The 6161-nt window shown below is 40.7% G+C and overlaps 1 protein-coding gene across 4 annotated transcripts in view; it reads right to left on the bottom strand.

Annotated features, from left to right (window-relative positions):
• The window catches only part of ANK3 (ankyrin 3, node of Ranvier (ankyrin G)), a 600548-nt gene that overhangs the window by 61991 nt on the left and 532396 nt on the right, over positions 1-6161 (bottom strand). The gene's annotated exons all lie outside the window — the stretch shown is intronic.

Here is a 6161-nt window from a genome sequence, read left to right as displayed (position 1 = left end):
GCAACCTCTGCCTTCCTGGTTCTAGTGATTCTCCTGCCTCAGCCTCCTGAATAGCTGGGATTACAGGCACATGCCACCACACCCGGCTAATTTTTTATTTTTAGTAGAGATGGGGGGTTTCGCCATGTTGGCCAGGCTGGTCTTGAACTCCTGACCTCAGGTGATCTGCCCGCCTTGGCCTCCCAAAGTGCTGGGATTACAGGCGTGAGCCACTGGGCCCAGACGATACATCATTTTAATAGACAAAATCATTTATACTCCATAACCTAAACAGTTTTTATGATAAAGAGAAAATGGCAGTGACCATAAAATACTGGGTTTTGCAAAAATATTATAAAACTATTAACGTAAGTATTTGTAGAAAATATTTTTACTGAGTGGGAACAAACATCTTCAAGAACTGACATTTTACCACCTGTGGATAAATTCCCAGTTTTCAAGAACAAGAGTGGGAATTTACAACACTTTGCCCCCAAGCTGCCAAAAGTAGAAATGAGTTAGGCAAAAAAAAAAAGTGAGGCCTCATAAGAAAGTGAATAAGAGCTTAAGTATGCCTGAAAGCTCCAGAACTTCATTTAAAAACCTCTTTCAAATAGTTTAAAGTTATCCAAATGTTTAGCATCATCATCACCAATTTCTTCGTGTCTACTGATGGCTCTCATGCATGGAACTCAACCTGTCCACACATGGATACATCTTCTTTCCTCCAGTTTACCTCCAAAACTACTTTCCTCCATAGTCCTAACTCTAGGAAGGGTTTACAGTCTGCTCACTCCTTCACTCTAATAGTTATGACTCAGCTTCCTTCATACTTTACAAATGGTCAAAGTCCAAGTCCAGTTGATTCTCCTTTGGACGTGGCTCACCCTCCTGTCACCTGGGTGTTCAGGCCCTGTTTTAGCTTTGCCTAATTGCTAAGACCACCTCCCAACCAACTCACCTCTCTCACTCCTGTCTATCCCCCATAGTGCATCCAGATGTGTGTGTGTTTGTGTGTTTGTGTGTGTGTGTTTCAAAGCCAAATTTTATGCCTACTTCTGGTGGGCTTCATTGGAATAAATTAAAAATGTTTTCGAGACTATCCTGGCTAACATGGTGAAACCCCATCTCTACTATAAAATACAAAAAATTAGCTGGGCGTGGTGGCAGGCGCCTGTAGTCCCAGCTACTCGGGAGGCTGAGGCAGAAGAATGGCGTGAACCCGGGAGGCGGAGCTTGCAGTGAGCTGAGATCCAGTCACTGCACTCCAGCCTGGGCTGCAGAGCGAGACTCAGTCTAAAAAAAAAAAAAAAAATTTTTTTATAGCATAAGTGTTTGAGATTAGCAAGAGTATTTTGAAAAAGTAGGTTTGTGAAGGAGAATTTATCTTATATGATATTAAAATTTACTCGGAAGTACCATAAACAGCTAAACACACACATTATAGAAATACAAGAATTATACATAGGAATAGACAAATAGGTTGGGGGACAATCATAGAGATTCAAGAAATAGATTCAAGTTTAAATATGTATACTATATATATATAAATCCATATATATTTACTTTTATATATGTATTATGTATTTAAGTTATATTTAAATCAAGGTCATATATTTAAATTTCAAATAAGTGGGAGAAAGATGATTTATTTAAAAGATGGTATTTACATAATAGGAAGTCTACTTGGAAAAACAAAGCTAAATCACATCTTACTGTATATAAATAAAAAATTCCATTTGCTTAGGAGACAACTATTTTTAAAAATTAAAATCTGGCCAGGCGTAGTGGCCCATGCCTGTAATCTCAGCACTTTGGAAGGCCGAGGCAGATCACGACGTCAGGAGTTCAAGACCAGCCTGGTCAACAAGGGGAAACCCCATCTCTACTAAAAAGTACAAAATTTAGCCGGGTGTGGTGGCATGTGCCTGTAATCCCAGCTACTTGGGGGGCTGAAACAGGAGAATCACTTGAACCCGGAAAGCGAAGGTTGCAGTGAGCTGAGATCACGCCACTCATTCCATCCTGGGTGACAGAGTGAGACTCCATTTCAAAAAAAAAAATTAAAATCTTACCAAAAAATTCAGGAAAATATGGTTCAGCTTTAGTTAGGGGAAACTCTCCTATACGAAACTGGAAACTCAGAAGCCTAAAAGCATAATATAAAAGGTAATATATTTGACTACATAAAAATGTAAAGATTTCCATGACAAAAAGAGTAAACTTGAAAAACAAAAAGTAGACTGGAAAAATAGCCACACCTGACAAATAAAAGATTAATATGCTCAATACCAAACGTATTAATAACAGGATAGCAGACAAGTCAACAGACAATAGCAAAATATTATAAACAGGCAATTCACAGAAGCTGAAAAATGGTCAATAAAACATATTACAAGTTCAAACTGGATAATTCACATGGAAATGCCAATTATAATGAGACACTATCTCCCTCCACACCCACTTCTTGGATTAGCTAAAATGAAACACTAATAACATCTTGTTATCAGAGAAAAATTAAGGGAAACAAGCGCTTTCATTATTGCAGGTGGGTATGAATGGCAATAATCTTTTAACAGTGTAACTGGGCATCATCTATTCAAATTGAAAATGCACCTACCCTGGACCCAGCAATACCATTTACTGACATCTTTTTTTTTTTTTTTTTTGGAGACAGATCTCGCCTTCTCGCCCAGGAGTACAGTGGGCACGATCTCGGCTCATTGCAACCTCTGCCTTCCTGGTTCTAGTGATTCTCCTGCCTCAGCCTCCTGAATAGCTGGGATTACAGGCACATGCCACCACACCCAGCTAATTTTTGTATTTTTGGTAGAGACGGGGTTTCACCATGTTGGCCAGGCTGGTCTCAAACTCTTGACCTCAGGTGATCCCCCGCCTTGGCCCCACAAGTGTTGGGACTACAGGCGTGAGCCACAGCACCCAGCGGCATTGCTTATAAAGACTAAAGCCTGAAAGAACTTGCATCTTTATCAATAAGGGAATGGTTACATAAGTAACAGTTTACCCATATTCTAGACATTCCTGTGGTTAGTAAACAGAATGATTCCAATTCATTCATTTACCAAGTTTCTACTGAGGGACCACCATGTAGAGCACTGATCTAATCACTGGAGATAGGGTAGAGAGGAAATTAAAGTCACTCTCACATGGAAATTTTATTCTAATAGGGGATAAAGAGGGGTAGGTACATCACTAAACAAATATGAAGAAAACATAAATCAAGGTGAGGGAATAGAATGTGACCAGGGAGGGTGGGGGTGGGAGGAGAGGTTCTCATTTGAACAGGATGATTTGAGATATGACACTAGAGGGTAGACCTGGAGGGAGGGAGGGAGCCAGGCAGACAGTGAATGCTCTGTATAACCTGCAGAAATCGCTGTACACCTGAGCAAGATGCACAGCAATGTGCATGGGATGATCCTTTATAGGGGAAAATGTAATCTGCATGTTGTTTGTTTGTTTTTGTTTTTGAGATGGAGTCTCGCTCTGTGGCCAGGCTGGAGTGCAGTGGCACAATCTCGACTCACTGCAACCTCCACCTCCCAGGTTCAAGCGATTCTCCTGCCTCAGCCTCTCGAGTAGCTGGGACTACAGGTGCACGCCACCATGTCCAGCTAATTTTCATTATTTTTAGTAGAGACGGGGTTTCACCATGTTGGCCAGGATGGTCTCGATCTCTGACCTCGTGATCCGCCTGCCTCGGCCTCCCAAAGTGCTGGGATTACAGGTGCGAGCCACTGCGCCAGGCCATGTTTGTATATTTTCATAAGAAATACGTAGAAGAAACATTCTAGGCTGTTAGCAATGGTTACCTCAGAGGAACAGGAAATGGAATTGGGGAGGGGAGATAAGAGGGTAGGGAACAAGGAGTATTACCCTTGAGTTGATATAGCTGTACTTGTTTTACCTATTAACAAAATAAAGGAAAAAATTTCCCAAACTTTGGGGGATGGGGGGTTGTTTTTGCTGTTCATTACTCCTATAGGCCTCTTTTCATACCTCAGATACATACTGCACATGTCCCACTGTCCCTTCACTATTAACATTTCTGCCTCCTTTATCAGATAATGTGAGGCTGAGATTATGGCTTATTTCAAATAGAAATTTGTAGAATGACAAAATGAATGATTAGGTAATTGGATCAATCATCTTTTCATTTTATGGATCAACCACTATACTCTGAGATGGGAGGATCAAATTATCAACTAGGAGAGAAACAGGGTTCAACCCAGATTTTAAAAATGAGCCACCAACAGAACTTTTATTATCAAACATTGATTTCCCAAATGGAAGAATGACTATAGAACTATTTTCTTCTTTAATTAAAAACGGTAACTATTAGAAAAAAAGAAACTGGAATTTTACTCCTTTTTGCCTCCTCAAGTATCTTCTTCTCCTCTGTAAACCTAAACACTGAAATCCTAGTGTAGGAAAAGAAAAGAAAACAAAGAATTTTGTTTTGTTTTGTTTTGAGACACAGTCTCTCTCTGCTGGCCAGGATGGAGTGCAGGGGCACGATCTCAGCTCACTGCAACCTCCGCCTCTCAGGCTCAAGCTTCTCCTACCTCAGCCTCCCAAGTAGCTGGGATTACAGGCGTGTGCCACCATGCCCGGCTAATTTTTGTATTTTTAGTAGAGACGGGGTTTCACCATGTCGGCCAGGCTGGTCTCAAACTCCTGATCTCAGGCAATCCGCTTGCCTCAGCCTCCCAAAGTGCTGGGATTACAGGCGTGAACCACCGGGCCCAGCCAGAATTTTTAAAAAGAAAGTTTTCCTACAGAAAAACAGGAAAGAATCAGTCTACTTAGGAGTTTTTACAGTCTGGAGGAGTTTTCACCTATTCAATGTAACTGAAAGGAGATAAACGTTTTCCATAGAGAACAAATATAGTTCCCTCTCCATGATTAAGACAGTGGATTCCTCAGGTTCATAACTCATGCTGTAGCTGAGAAAGTTCTGATTATCTATTTAAATTGCTATACAACATATCATCATCAGCTAAGCAGATATTTTTTCACTTCAGCTACAAAGATGTCACTATGTTCTCCTTCAAAATAGCTCAGGACTCCTTATGGTGCTAGCAATTTAAGGAGAGATGACCATGAAATTACATCCTTCAAATGGGGCAGATTTCCTAATTCTGCTTACAACAAGCTGTGCATCCTGTGAGTATGAAATTTACTTGAGATCAGTCTAGACCCACCAGAGGAACTGAGGTATCTTTTGGGGAATGGCAGTATTGTACACTTCTTGGCTACTTTTGTGTGTGAGAGAGTTCTGGGTATATGTGCACACGTTTGTGAGGATTAAAAGTAGAAAGAAACAGCTCTAACACCCTTGAAAACTATGATAGCACTGAATTGAGAAGAACTGCCACTTTGTGTAATAGAGGCAGGCTGACCACACTTAAGCTATACTTTGTCACCTTTGATTGCCACTTCGTGTATTAGAGGCAGGCTGACCACACTTAAGCTATACTCTATCACCTTTGATAAGGCATTAAAGCCACCCCAAATATAAAGTGAACATGTACATTTCAGATGCAGCAGACAAGTTGTAAGTGGAAATGCTCAGATTTCTAACTATATAAACAGAGAAGCTCCCAGGAGAAGCTGATCAGTACCCTCCACGTTCAACTTCTGACACATTTTAGAATTTCCCAGCAGCTCGGGGACCCTCTGTCTTGTGTCCATGTTTTTCAAAGCTTTTAGCAATTCTTTTGACACCATTAAAATTTGCATGGTTATTGACCTTCAATATACATTTTAACAGTATTTTGAAGATAAGCCCCAACTCAAAGACACAACTAATGTGGGAATTTCAGGCACTGCTGTATGCAAGGGGGACATTTAGCATCTCCATGTACTATTCCTTAAATAGAATCACATACACTGCCTTCTTCAACACTCAGATTTCCAGGTGTCTACATGATGAAATGGAGAAACAGTATTCTATTATTTTTTTATTTTTTTTTTTTGAGACAGGGTCTCACTCACTCTGTTGGAATAGAGTGCCGTGGCATGATCTCTGCACACTACAATTTCCACCTCCCGGGTTCAAGCAGTTCTCACGTCTCAGCCTCCCAAGTAGCTGGGATTACAGCCGTGCGCTACCATGCCCAGCTAATTTTTGTATTTTTAGTAGAGATGGGGTTTCACAA

Source organism: Mandrillus leucophaeus, unplaced genomic scaffold (genome assembly GCF_000951045.1).
Source record: "Mandrillus leucophaeus isolate KB7577 unplaced genomic scaffold, Mleu.le_1.0 Scaffold327, whole genome shotgun sequence".
NCBI lineage: Eukaryota > Metazoa > Chordata > Mammalia > Primates > Cercopithecidae > Mandrillus > Mandrillus leucophaeus.
The sequence above is the reverse complement of the archived record's forward strand: the minus strand, read 5'-3'. Positions and strand labels throughout refer to the sequence as shown.